Source organism: Salmo salar, chromosome ssa04, assembly GCF_905237065.1.
Source record: "Salmo salar chromosome ssa04, Ssal_v3.1, whole genome shotgun sequence".
NCBI classification, from domain to species: domain Eukaryota; kingdom Metazoa; phylum Chordata; class Actinopteri; order Salmoniformes; family Salmonidae; genus Salmo; species Salmo salar.
Window position 1 is genome coordinate 30720224 of NC_059445.1, and position 14174 is coordinate 30734397.

At 43.9% G+C, this 14174-nt stretch overlaps 1 long non-coding RNA gene across 1 annotated transcript; it reads left to right on the plus strand.

Annotated features, from left to right (window-relative positions):
* The first annotated feature begins 450 nt into the window (after positions 1-450).
* On the plus strand, positions 451-3109 carry LOC106602823 (uncharacterized). Its single transcript, XR_001328305.2, has 3 exons — positions 451-588; positions 967-1062; positions 2530-3109. It is a non-coding gene; the product is annotated as an uncharacterized lncRNA (long non-coding RNA).
* The last annotated feature ends 11065 nt before the right edge of the window (positions 3110-14174 follow it).

Sequence of the window (14174 nt, forward strand, 5' to 3'; positions counted from 1 at the left end):
GAGCTCTTTCACAACTCTAGAAAATTTATTAAAAAGGTGTCCTCCAATATTGTATAGCTTATTCATCCTCTACTTTATAGGTATTCATAAGATGACTATAAGGAAAATTTGACATTAAGGTGAATTATCACTTCACAACTATCAACGAGCATTTCACTACATCCCCAATAAATCTGCTAAATTTGATTTGATCTGAGTGTTGATCCAACAGAGATGTTTCAACCACATAGTGTATGGTTTCAGCTAAACAGCTAAATGCTATAACAAATATATTACTGTCAATGCTGACAATACATAACTGAACAAAGGTTTTTCCTTTTAGTACAACAAATTGAAACATTTCAGGATCTGGCTTAACCTACCTTTGTAGACTTTGTACACTAAACATAAGGCATAGCTATGTGGGAATGGCTTCTGTCCTCAAATGCTCTTCCATTCATTAACTCTCTTTAAATGCTATTATTATAGATTAAACAATCATTGCCTCTGGAATTTGTGAAATTGAGCTAGCACAATTTCACTACATTTCCCAAAATTCCGCGCTGCGTCCCAAACTCCTACAGGAGAACGAAACGGAAACATGCGACGGTAAACAACATTCTCTGCTAACAAGCTCACATTACATTGATTTACTACGGTTTTATTTGCCTCATTTTGCTGTATAATATGCATATATGAAGTGTTTATATAATCCTGTTGCCAATAGCTGTCTGTCACCTGCATTACTAACATTGTGTAGCTGGAATGCGATGCACTAACGTTAGCTAGCTAACGTCAGCTACTCCAGTGAGTGATAGCTGCACCGTTAACGTTGGTTGCAAAAAACAGTTGTATATTTAATGAAAATGTATAGAGTAATGTGTATGACACCAACACATAGTGTGTGTGTGTGTGTGTGTGTGTGTGTGTGTGTGTGTGTGTGTGTGTGTGTGTGTGTGTGTGTGTGTGTGTGTGTGTGTGTTTTAGTTACAGTAAGACCTGTAATTTGTGTGAGGAACGGGACAGAAACCGCTCTACAGTCTCCTCCCACAGCAGCTAGACACGGACTTCCAACATAGGCAGGTGAGCCTCCACACACACACAATTACAATAGCATCAACCACACAGTTTACATACAATAGCCTACACTCCTACTAAATAATAATCATTTGATTTGGATTTCTATAGCGCTTTTTTTGTTTACCAACTTAAAGCTCAAAGTGCTTTACATAGTAAAGGAGAAACTCACCTCATCCAACTTTATTTTCTTCTACAGCATTACGATAGCAAGTTGCAACAGCCACACTATTTCCATATTCTTATATGTCTGGACTGACCTCAGGGGAGGGTCTACATTCCCCTGTGCATTCCAGTACAGGTTCACCTAAGGACAGCCAGCCAGCCAATGATTTGTCAACGTCTAGACACATGAACTCGGCAATTTAACTTAACCCAACCCGTTAATTAAACAATGTCTGAAAGTCAGAGAATAAGATAAGAATTCCTCAACTCTCGTGTTTTACCTGATTGACTCTTGAGTTTTACCTGAAATGATCAAGGCATAATAACTAAATTATTAAATATTACTGCTAAATGTCATTATGTATTTTCAGACCACATTCAGAGAGACTAGACTTTTAGACCTTTCATGTGTTGTCCCAGATGTGTTGCCAAGAGGAAGTGTTTTGCCTCTGTGGCACTGTACAAGCCTTTGGGGAGCAGACTGCCTGGGTGAGGAGTATATCCCAGTTCCAGGCTCACCAGAACAGGGGGAGGGAGCGGGCCAGTCTTAGGGAGTTGGGGCTCACCAGAACAGGGGGAGGGAGCGGGCCAGTCTTAGGGAGTTGGGGCTCTCAGACCTGGAGATAGAACTGTGGTTCCCCAGAGACCAGCCTTAAAACACTGAGAAGGTGAATGTTATTTATTTATATCATTTATGCCATTTACTACCAGGGACAGTACAGTTGGACAGCCGCATATAAGGAAGAATAGGTACAAAAAGTGAAGAGAAGGGGATTGTTGCATCCCAGTGGGCAAACTGGTTGAAATTATGTCTCTACAACCAGATTGTAATAATGTCATTTTAACCAGTTTTGCCCACTTTTTTTGCCAGCTGCTGGATATACTGCTGGATGTAACGACGAGATGTTTTATGTATAGAGACAATGTGTGTGGTTGTGGATATCAATTACACCTCCTGAGAAGGAACACAGAGCCTGTATTTAAACCAAACATTGTCAAAATGTTAGTGATATTGACTGATCAACTATGAGTGTGTTGTCAGACATGAAAAACATCCTGGTGGTGTAGCCTGATATTGATTCTTTGACTCAGGCATCCATCCAAACTGGAAGAGATCAGGGTGTAACTTTCCTCAACTCTATTTACTTCAATACTCACTGATAAAAGGATGCTATTATTATTCCACCTGTATTACCTGTTGGACTCATTGAACAGCATGGTCAAGTAGGCAGCTGTGTGTGTGTGTGTGTGGTTCAGGGCCGTGGGGTGTGTGCTTCAGGCAGCCATGTTGTGTGTTCTACCCTACAGGGTCATGGGGTGGGTGTGTGTGCCCCCGGGGTGCGGCAGCAGCGTCTGCAAGTGATCCAGGACAAGATGGCGTCTTGGGCAGAGCTCATGTCAATCCACATCGCTTCTCAGCCAGCCGACCCCTGTCCCGCAGAGAGATGGAGGTCGAGAAGGCCCTGTTCCATGGTAACGACCACCCGGGCTTCCTCACTGCACTCTATCACCAAGGTGGGATGATGTTATACAATGCTAAGTGTCTGGTCGTTCACACTGCAACTCCCATAGACCAAGAGGTTAGAAAGCCTGAAGGAGTTAGAACGAAAAATAGTTTTGGAGGAGTTTGAACAAGTCCTATGTGTGTTGGAAGTGTCTTTGAAATTCCTTGAGAAGACACAATAGGAGTTGGGTGCTGGGCTTGAACCGGGAAATATAATGACAATATTTTCTTATCTGGGATGTTTTATTTTTAATGACCTTGGCATCACTGTGGTTTTTTTTGTGTGTATTTTGTGTATATGTTGAATATTTGTGTGGTTGGTGACTGTCATGTATTGAAAATATAAAGTAAAATGTTTAAAAGAAATAAAGGAATTCAGCTGTCCATTGTCCTGTTTGTCATTTGCAACATTGAAATCTGACAGTAAGCAATTACCCTGAATTGATGTGTAATATTTTTACTTTTTAAATTACCCTGTAACTACCTAGTAAGTAGGCTACAAGCTGTCATGGAGTACTAATACTTACCTGCTCACGTTTTTGGTATTTTCCCTTAGAGGAAAATACCCTGGCTGACCAGCAGGGGGCATCCTCCTCAGACCTGTACAGCAGGGGTGCCCAGACTTTAGTTACATAGGATCTACTTTTTCCACCCTGCATCCTAACGCGGTCTACACCCCACATTATTGATTGGATGGTTTGCACTGCATGCTATCAGCTAGCTTAGCATGGTCTGGGTTGTAGCTACTGATTGCTAGCCTCAAGCAGGTGTCCAGGTGATCATCTGTTAGAGTGGACCGCTATTTTGACTTGATGATTTTCATGTCTTAAAATGCTGACTCGCAAAGGTAGATAGATCCAAAAAATGCTGTCAAGTACATGGCAACTTTTCTCATCTTTGGATATTTTTCCTCCACAATAAGGTTCCAAAAGTGTACCCCCAATGCCCTCGATTTGATATAGAGGTCGCTTTGCAGAGTCAAAATTTCACTCTTGACGGCTGATGTCTCCATGTGAAACAATTATGCAATTTTTGTTGCAATTTCATCAACATCAACTTCCACACCAAGCAGAAAGCACATAAATGTTGCCACAGGTTCCAGGATTGCAAAGTCTTGAAAGCATCGGTCAAAGTCTGCGATAATGTTGTTCACCTGTTCAACGTATTGACCAGTCACAAAGTGCAGGTGCCTTTCCCTGACTCGAGTTATGACATATTTTTGAAATTCCTCAGTTCATGTCACTGCAAGTGTGAGGACAGCAATTTCAATGTTTGTTTAAAAGCTGTCACATAGCTAATCATTTCAACAATATTTTTGTATTTTCCTTGTAGCTTTAAATTGAGTGTATTCAGCCGAAAAGTTACATCGGTCAAAAAATATAAATCTAACAGCCACACTTTGTCTTCCAACTGCTCATATTCGGCATCTTTTGAGGCCAGAAATTCCTTGATTTCATGTACCTCTACTAAGCCACCTTACATCTGTGTGTTGCAAGAGGTCTGTGTTCAGCTTCACTTTCTTCCAGTTGAGACCTGAAGAGATCTGCAGACTTCTGGCCCAAATCGAGTTCACGATTTTGTGCGCGATATCCATGACATCTTTCATATTCAGCATTTTACCACACAAGGCTTGTTGATGGATGCAGTGATAATTGAGGAAGTCTGGAAAGTCATCACCTTTGCAAAGGGCAATAAACCCATTGATGCAGCCAGTCATGGCTGGTGCTCCATCTGTAGTTTGTAAATGGGTAACTGAGGGCTATTAAAAAAGTCCTTGAATGGCACAAAAATGTCCTCCCCTCGAGTTTTTCCTTTCAGCGATATGATTGTGAGCAGTTCCTCTTTGGCAGTCATATCTTCAAACACCATTCTGATGAAAATACACAACTGAGATGTGTTGATCACGTCTGTCGACCAGTCAAATTGAAGTGAAAAAAACATTTATACTCATTTGTCTTTTCTAAGATGCTCCCTCAAATCCTCCTCCGTCCTTTCACAGCGCCGTGTAACAGTAGTTCTGGATAGGTGAACATCCTTTCACAGTGCCGTGTAACGGTAGTTCTGGATAGGTGAACATCCTTTCACAGCGCCGTGTAACGGTAGTTCTGGATAGCGGAACATCCTTTCACAGCGCCGTGTAATGGTAGTTCTGTATAGCTGAACATCCTTTCACAGCGCCGTGTAACGGTAGTTCTGGATAGGTGAACATCCTTTCACAGCGCCGTGTAACGGTAGTTCTGGATAGGTGAACATCCTTAATAGTGGAAATGATTTCTGATTTATTTTTTACATCATCAAACAATGAGTCTGTTGCCTCTAAAAAGACCTCTACTATTTCTCCATCCTGGAACGGTTTCTTGTGCTTTGCTAGTATGCAACTCACCCAGAATTATGCAATCGTGGCTGCCTTTGATTTTGAGCTGGGCTTTGTAAAGATCGATTGTTGGGCAGCTAGTTGAGACTTCAACTCTTACTTTTCTCTTACGTAGTTCACTTTTAGCTTGAAAGTCACTTTCATATTTCTTGTGAACAGTTTTGAAATGCCTCTCGACATTTCCCTTCTTATCAAGAGCGACGTTTGAATGGGAGATCAGTCACACACATTTTGAATTTGTTGTGGTGAAAAAATTATCTCACTGTGAAAGTGGTAGATTTTTGGTTTCTTGCTGCTTGGTCCAGCACTCATATTAAAAATGTTACTGCAACTTCATAGAAAAAAACAACTACCACTGGAACAACAAAAACTATTGTGTTACAGGTCTGTTTCAGGTCTCGCAAGCATGGAAATGCAAATGTAATAACTGCAGACGGTTGCTATGGTAGCGACAGTTTGGAAAACAAATGTAGCAACTCTAGTGCCGGGGGTTGGTCCAATTTATGTCAATCAAGCAGTTTTTAAATATTGCAGTAATATTAGGGAAAGACGCTAACCTGTAAGCAAAGCATACTGTGCTTCAGAACTGTGGACCTCATTATTTTTAAGCAGACTCGATGGTAACGCTGTGAATTGCCAAAATATATATTTTTAGTGCATACATTTTGAAAACTTTTATGTGGTCTACTAGAAAGAAGTTTGTGGTCGACCGTGACCGACGTCCTGGATACCAATGCTCTACAGAGATGGCCCTAGTGACGGGAGAAAACGGATTGTATCAGAGAATTCTGAACTGAAAACCACAGGAGACTCATCTCTACCTCAGCCCAGACCTTAAACTGAGTTTGACCAATCACATAGCTCATGGAAAAGCATGGACCAATCATAAGTCAAGCCTGACTTTAAATCTGTCATTGATCAAATCAAATCACATTTTTATTTGTCCCATGCTTTGCTGACAACACGTGTAGACTAAAAGTGAAATGCTTATATACGGGTCAATTTCCAACAATGCAGAGTTAAAGATAAGATTAAAAAAAAAAAAAATAGACAGTGGCTATATACAGGGAGTACCGGTACTGAGTTCATGTGCAGGGGTACGAGGTAATTGAGGTAGCTACAGTTGAAGTCGGAAGTTTACATACACCTGAGCCAAATACATTTAAACTCAGTTTTTCACAATTCCTGACGTTTAATCCTAGTAAAAATGACCCTATCTTAGGTCAGTTAGGATCACCACTTTATTTTAAGAATGTGAAATGTCAGAATAATAGTAGAGAGAATTATTTATTTCAGCTTTTATTTCTTTCATCACATTCCCAGTGGGTCAGAAGTTTACATACACTCAATTAGTATTTGGTAGCGTTGCCTTTAAATTGTTTAACTTGGGTCAAACCTTTCGGGTAGCCTTCCACAAGCTTCCCACAATAAGTTAGGTGAATTTTGGCCCATTCCTCCTGTCAGAGCTGGTGTAACTGAGTCAGGTTTGTAGGCCTCCTTGCTCGCACACGTTTTTCAGTTCTGACATTTTCTATAGGATTGAGGTCAGGGCTTTGTTATGGCCAGTCCAATACCTTGACTTTGTTGTCCTTAAGCCATTTTGCCACAACTTTGGAAGTATGCTTGGGGTCATTGTCCATTTGGAAGACCCATTTGCGACCAAGCTTTAACTTCCTGACTGATGTCTTGAGATGTTGCTTCAATATATCCACATAATTCTCCTTCCTCATGACGCCATCTATTTTGTGAAGTGCACCAGTCCCTACTGAAACAGCAAAGCACCCCCACAACATGATGCTGCCACCCTCGTGCTTCACGGCTGGGATGGTGTTCTTCGGCTTGCAAGCCTCCCCCTTTTTCCTCCAAACATAACGATGGTCATTATGGCCAAACAGTCCTATTTTTGTTTCATTAGACCAGAGGACATTTCTCCAAAAAGTACGATCTTTGTCCCAATGTGCAGTTGCAAAATGTAGTCTGGCTTTTTTATGGCGGTTTTGGAGCAGTGGCTTCTTTCTTGATGAGCGGCCTTTCAGGTTATGTCGATATATAGGACTTGTTTTACTGTGGATATAGATACTTTTGTACCTGTTTCCTCCAGCATCTTCACAAGGTCCTTTGCTGTTGTTCTGGGATTGATTTGCACTTTTCGCACCAAAGTACGTTCATCTCTAGGAGACAGAACGCGTCTCCTTCCTGAGCGGTATGACGGCTGCGTGGTCCCATGGTGTTTATACTTGCGTACTATTGTTTGTACAGATGAACGTGGTACCTTCAGGCGTTTGGAAATTGCTCCCAAGGATGAACCAGACTTGTGGAGGTCTTGGCTGATTTCTTTAGATTTTCCCATGTTGTCAAGCAAAGAGGCACTGCGTTTGAAGTTAGGCCTTGAAATACATCCACAGGTACACCTCCAATTGACTCAAATGAAGTTAATTAGCCTATCAGAAGCTTCTAAAGCCATGACATCATTTTCTGGAATTTTCCAAGCTGTTTAAAGGCACAGTCAACTTAGTGTATGTAAACTTCTGACCCACTGGAATTGTTATACAGAGAATTATAAGTGAAATTATCTGTCTGTAAACAATTGTTGGAAAAATTACTTGTCATGCACAAAGTAATGTCCTAACCGACTTGCCAAAACTATAGTTTGTTAACAATAAATTTGTGGAGTGGTTGAAAAACAAGTTTTAATGACTCCAACCTAAGTATATGTAAACTTCCGACTTTAACTGTGTATAATATTGAAATTTACATGTTTTTTAGAGTGAAGTACATCGGAAAAAAGCTAAAGAAAACTGCAAGACTGAATAGGAGAAAAAACAAGCAACAAACAAAGAAGATAGGCTTTTGAAAAATAACTATTTTTCATAAAATTGTAGTTATCTTAGCTAGCTGAATTGTTTACCAGTTGCTAAGCAGTTGCTAGGGACTCTTTTGGAAGAAGCTAGCTAGCTAACGAAGAACAACAAAGAATATCTAGTTAACAGAAGAAAAGAAAGAGAAAATCAGGACAGAAGAAAAAGGATATCAAAGTGAAACAGTTCTCTAAAGACACAAGAGACAATAATACAAGAAACAACACTTCTGTAGCTTGTCAACTATGTGTCTGTCTATCCCTGTTCTCTCCTCTCTGCACAGGCCATACAAACGCATCACACCGCGTGGCCGCTGCCACTCTAACCTGGTGGTCCCAGCGCGCACGACCCACGTGGAGTTCCAGGTCTCCGGCAGCCTCTGGAACTGCCGGTCTGCAGCCAACAAGGCTGAGTTCATCTCAGCCTATGCTACCCTCCAGTCCCTAGACTTCCTGGCGCTGACGGAAACATGGATTACCACAGATAACACTGCTACTCCTACTGCTCTCTCTTCGTCTGCCCACGTGTTCTCGCATACCCCTAGAGCATCGAGCCAGCGGGGTGGTGGCACTGGAATCCTCATCTCTCCCAAGTGGACATTCTCTCTTTCTCCCCTGACCCATCTGTCTATCTCCTCATTTGAATTCCATGCTGTCACAGTTACCAGCCCTTTCAAGCTTAACATCCTTATCATTTATCGCCCTCCAGGTTCCCTTGGAGAGTTCATCAATGAGCTTGACGCCTTGATAAGTTCCTTTCCTGAGGATGGCTCACCTCTCACAGTTCTGGGTGACTTTAATCTCCCCACGTCTACCTTTGACTCATTCCTCTCTGCCTCCTTCTTTCCACTCCTCTCCTCTTTTGACCTCACCCTCTCACCTTCCCCCCCCCTACTCACAAGGCAGGCAATACGCTTGACCTCATCTTTACTAGATGCTGTTCTTCCACTAATCGCATTGCAACTCCCCTCCAAATCTCCGACCACTACCTTGTATCATTTTCCCTCTTGCTCTCATCCAACACTTCTCACTCTGCCCCTACTCGGATGGTATTGCGCCGTCCCAACCTTCGCGCTCTCTCTCCCGCTACTCTCTCCTCTTCCATCCTATCATCTCTTCCCTCTGCTCAAACCTTCTCCAACCTATCTCCTGATTCTGCCTCCTCAACCCTCCTCTCGTCCCTTTCTGCATCCTTTGATTTTCTCTGTCCCCTATCCTCCAGGCCGGCTCGGTCCTCCCCTCCTGCTCCGTGGCTCGACGACTCACTACGAGCTCACAGAACAGGACTCCGGGCAGCCGAGCGGAAATGGAGGAAAACTCGCCTCACTGCGGACCTGGCATCCTTTCACTCCCTCCTCTCTACATTCTCCTCTTCTGTCTCTGCTGCTAAAGCCACTTTCTACCACTCTAAATTCCAAGCATCTGCCTCTAACCCTAGGAAGCTCTTTGCTACCTTCTCCTCCCTCCTGAATCCTCCTCCCCCTCCCCCCCCTCCTCCCTCTCTGCGGATGACTTCGTCAACCATTTTGAAAAGAAGGTTGACGATATCCGATCCTCGTTTGCTAAGTCAAACGACACCGCTGGTCCTGCTCACACTGCCCTACCCTGTGCTTTGACCTCTTTCTCCCCTCTCTCTCCAGATGAAATCTCGCGTCTTGTGACGGCCGGCCGCCCAACAACCTGCCCACCTGACCCTATCCCCTCCTCTCTTCTCCAGACCATTTCCGGAGACCTTCTCCCCTTCCTCACCTCGCTCATCAACTCATCCTTGACCGCTGGCTACGTCCCTTTCGTCTTCAAGAGAGCGAGAGTTGCACCCCTTCTGAAAAAACCTACACTCGATCCCTCCGATGTCAACAACTACAGACCAGTATCCCTTCTTTCTTTTCTCTCCAAAACTCTTGAACGTGCCGTCCTTGGCCAGCTCTCCTGCTATCTCTCTCAGAATGACCTTCTTGATCCTAATCAGTCAGGTTTCAAGACTGGGCATTCAACTGAGACTGCTCTTCTCTGTGTCACGGAGGCTCTCCGCACTGCTAAAGCTAACTCTCTCTCCTCTGCTCTCATCCTTCTAGACCTATCTGCTGCCTTTGATACTGTGAACCATCAGATCCTCCTCTCCACCCTCTCCGAGTTGGGCATCTCCGGCGCGGCCCACGCTTGGATTGCGTCCTACCTGACAGGTCGCTCCTACCAGGTGGCGTGGCGAGAATCTGTCTCCGCACCATGCGCTCTCACCACTGGTGTCCCCCAGGGCTCTGTTCTAGGCCATCTCCTATTCTCGCTATACACCAAGTCACTTGGCTCTGTCATATCTTCACATGGTCTCTCCTATCATTGCTATGCAGACGACACACAATTCATCTTCTCCTTTCCCCCTTCTGATAACCAGGCGGCGAATCGCATCTCTGCATGTCTGTCAGACATATCAGTGTGGATGACAGATCACCAGCTCAAGCTAAACCTCGGCAAGACGGAGCTGCTCTTCCTCCTGGGGAAGGACAGCCCGTTCCATGATCTCGCCATCACGGTTGACAACTCCCTTGTGTCCTCCTCCCAGAGTGCTAAGAACCTTGGCGTGATCCTGGACAACACCCTGTCATTCTCCACTAACATCAAGGCGGTGACCCGATCCTGTAGGTTCATGCTCTACAACATTCGCAGAGTACGACCCTGCCTCACACAGGAAGCGGCGCAGGTCCTAATCCAGGCACTTGTCATCTCCCGTCTGGATTACTGCAACTCGCTGTTGGCTGGGCTCCCTGCCTGTGCCATTAAACCCCTACAACTCATCCAGAACGCCGCAGCCCGTCTGGTGTTCAACCTTCCCAAGTTCTCTCACGTCACCCCGCTCCTCCGCTTTCTCCACTGGCTTCCAGTTGAAGCTCGCATCCGCTACAAGACCATGGTGATTGCCTACGGAGCTGTGAAGGGAACGGCACCTCCATACCTTCAGGCTCTGATCAGGCCCTACACCCAAACAAGGGCACTGCGTTCATCCACCTCTGGCCTGCTGGCCCCCCTACCTCTGAGGAAGCACAGTTCCCGCTCAGCCCAGTCAAAACTGTTCGCTGCTCTGGCACCCCAATGGTGGAACAAGCTCCCTCACGACGCCAGGACAGCGGAGTCAGTCACCACCTTCCGGAGACACCTGAAACCCCACCTCTTTAAGGAATACCTAGGATAGGATAAAGTAATCCTTCTAACCCCCCCCTCCTTAACCTCTTGGGGCTAGGTGGGACGCTAGCGTGCCACCCGTGGTGCACTCCATCAACAGCAGGTGCATTTCAAGAGCGGCAAATTTGAATCCAAATAAATGTCAAAATTCAAATTTTTGAAAAATACAACTATTTTACACCATTTGAAAGATAAACATCTCCTTAATCTAACCACGTTTTACGATTTCAAAAAGGTTTTACGGCGAAAGCATAAATTTAGAGTATGTTAGGACAGTACATTTACAAGAGTTGTGTGTAATGTTTTGTCAAGTCAAAGACAGGGTCCCCAAAACCATAAAACCAGCTAAAATGATGCACTAACCTTTTACAATCTCCATCAGATGACACTCCTAGGACATTATGTTAGACAATGCATGCATTTTTAGTTCTATCAAGTTCATATTTATATCCAAAAACAGCGTTTTACTATGGCATTGATGTTGAGGAAATCGTTTCCCTCCAATAACCGGCAGTCAAGTCAGCGTCACAAATTAAATAATTAAAATTAGAAAACATTGGTAAAATATTATATTGTCATTTAAAGAATTATAGATTTACATCTCTTGAACTCAATCAACTTGCCAGATTTAAAAATAACCTTACTGGGAAATCACACTTTGCAATAATCTGAGCACTGCGCCCAGAAAAATACGGCGTTGCGATACAGACTAGACGTCATGTTGGGGAGATCTAAAATCGAAAATACTATGTAAATAATCCATTACCTTTGATTCTCTTCATCAGATGTCACTTCCAGGTATCACAGGTCCATAACGAATGTAGTTTTGTTCAAAAAAGCTCATCATTTATGTCCAAAAATCTCCGTCTCGTTAGCACATGATGTAAGCCAGCCGGACTTCTCGTCATGAACGAGGGGAAAAAATATATTTCCGTTCGTTCAAACATGTCAAACGTTGTATAGCATAAATCATTAGGGCCTTTTTTAACCAGAACATGAATAATATTCAAGGTGGACGAATGCATACTCTTTTATAACGTATTGGAACGAGGGTACCCAACATGAACTCGCGCGCCAGGTGTCTAATGGGACATCATCGTTCCATGGCTCTTGTTCGGTCAGATCTCCCTCCAGAAGACTCAAAACACTTTGTAAAGGCTGGTGACATCTAGTGGAAGCAATAGGAAGTGCCAAAATATTCCTAAGCCCCTGTGTTTTTCAATGGGATAGGTTTAAAGTCAATACAACACATCAGGTATCCACTTCCTGTCAGAAAATGTCTCAGGGTTTTGCCTGCCAAATGAGTTCTGTTATACTCACAGACACCATTCAAACAGTTTTAGAAACTTTAGAGTGTTTTCTATCCATATATAATAAGTATATGCATATTCTAGTTACTGGGTAGGATTAGTAACCAGATTAAATCGGGTACATTTTTTTTATCCAGACGTGCAAATGCTGCCCCCTAGACCCAACAGGTTAAAAGATTTGATGCACTATTGTAAAGTGGTTGTTCCACTAGATATCATAAGGTGAATGCACCAATTTGTAAGTCGCTCTGGATAAGAGCGTCTGCTAAATGACTTAAATGTAATGTAAATGTAAATATATAAAAAATGTTTTATATATATATATATATATTGTGGCAAAGAAGGGGGTCGAGTGATAAATGGCAGATATGTGAGGGCAGAACTAATAAACGGGCTCTGCCCGATCACTAAAATGGCCACCCCGATCAGAACTACAGATCACAAAATGGCCGACTGCCAAAACTACAATTCCCAGAAGCAAGGGGAACCCTCAGAAGGTGGAGCCGACCCACAGATAAAAGGTCAAGAAAAACCAGGAAGAGAGAGAGAGGGCGGGAAGGATCTATGAACCATAGAGAAAGAGACAATCTACATTGGCTGGATTTACCGTGTACGAGCTGGACTGTTTTGGACTTACCTGTTGGCGTTTAGACCTAGACCTACCGAGAACCAGATTTGTGTACCGAACCCTGCTATCCTTGACCTTACCTGCGGCCTGGGTGGACCAGGACAGCGAAACACACACACAGGTACTGTCATGTTTGAAAGGACTTTCATTCTGGGCTGACTTTGGTGACAGTTTCCCACTTAATTTGTGACAAACGCTCCTAACTTTGAAGAGGTTTGCCACACGTGGTGGAGAGTGTGGGCACTGGATTAACCATACCGCTGGTTAGGTGGAATTAAAAAAAAAAAAGTTTAGTTAGCACTCCAAAGGGGAGTCAGGTTTTTTTTTTTTTTTTTGTGGCTTTGTTTGGTTAGGACAGTTTTTTTCAGAAAAATGAGTATGGAGGGAGCCATACAGGCCCTGTTACAAGTGGCGGCCGCCCAACAAGAGGCAACTAGAGCTCAACAAATAGCTCATCAGGATGCAATGCGAATGTATCAGGACACGTTACAGGTCCAGCACCGCACCAACCAGCTGCTCAGAGAAGAGCAAGAGAGAAACACCCGGGAGTTAAGAGAAGGCCTAAAGGGATAGCGGACCAAATTGGGGCTCAGTTACCAGCTGCAAATACCCAAAGGTGGGCCAATCATTTTCTTAAAAAAATGACAGCGCAGGATGATGTGGAAGCATATCTTACCACCTTCGAAAGGACGGCAGAGAGGGAGAAGTGGCCGAAAGAAGAATGGGCAGGGCTTCTGGCACCATACCTGGCAGGGGACGCTCAAAAAGCATATTTCGACCTGGAGTTGAAGGATGCACAGGATTACGATAAACTCAAGGGAGAGATTCTGACTAGACTGGGAGTGACCGATACCGTGAGGGCACACCGCTTCCACCAGTGGTCCTACAGACCGGGACAACCCCCCCGAACACAGATGTTCGACTTGATTCACCTGGCACGGAAATGGTTGCGACCGGAGACCCGTTCGTCCGCCGAGGTCGTCGAGACCATCGTACTCAACCAGTTTCAGCGAGGTCTACCCCAAGAAGTGCGACGATGGGTTGGCCAGAACGAGGTACTTTCCGCCGACCATCTCGTGGGCCTGGTTGAACGGTATTGTACG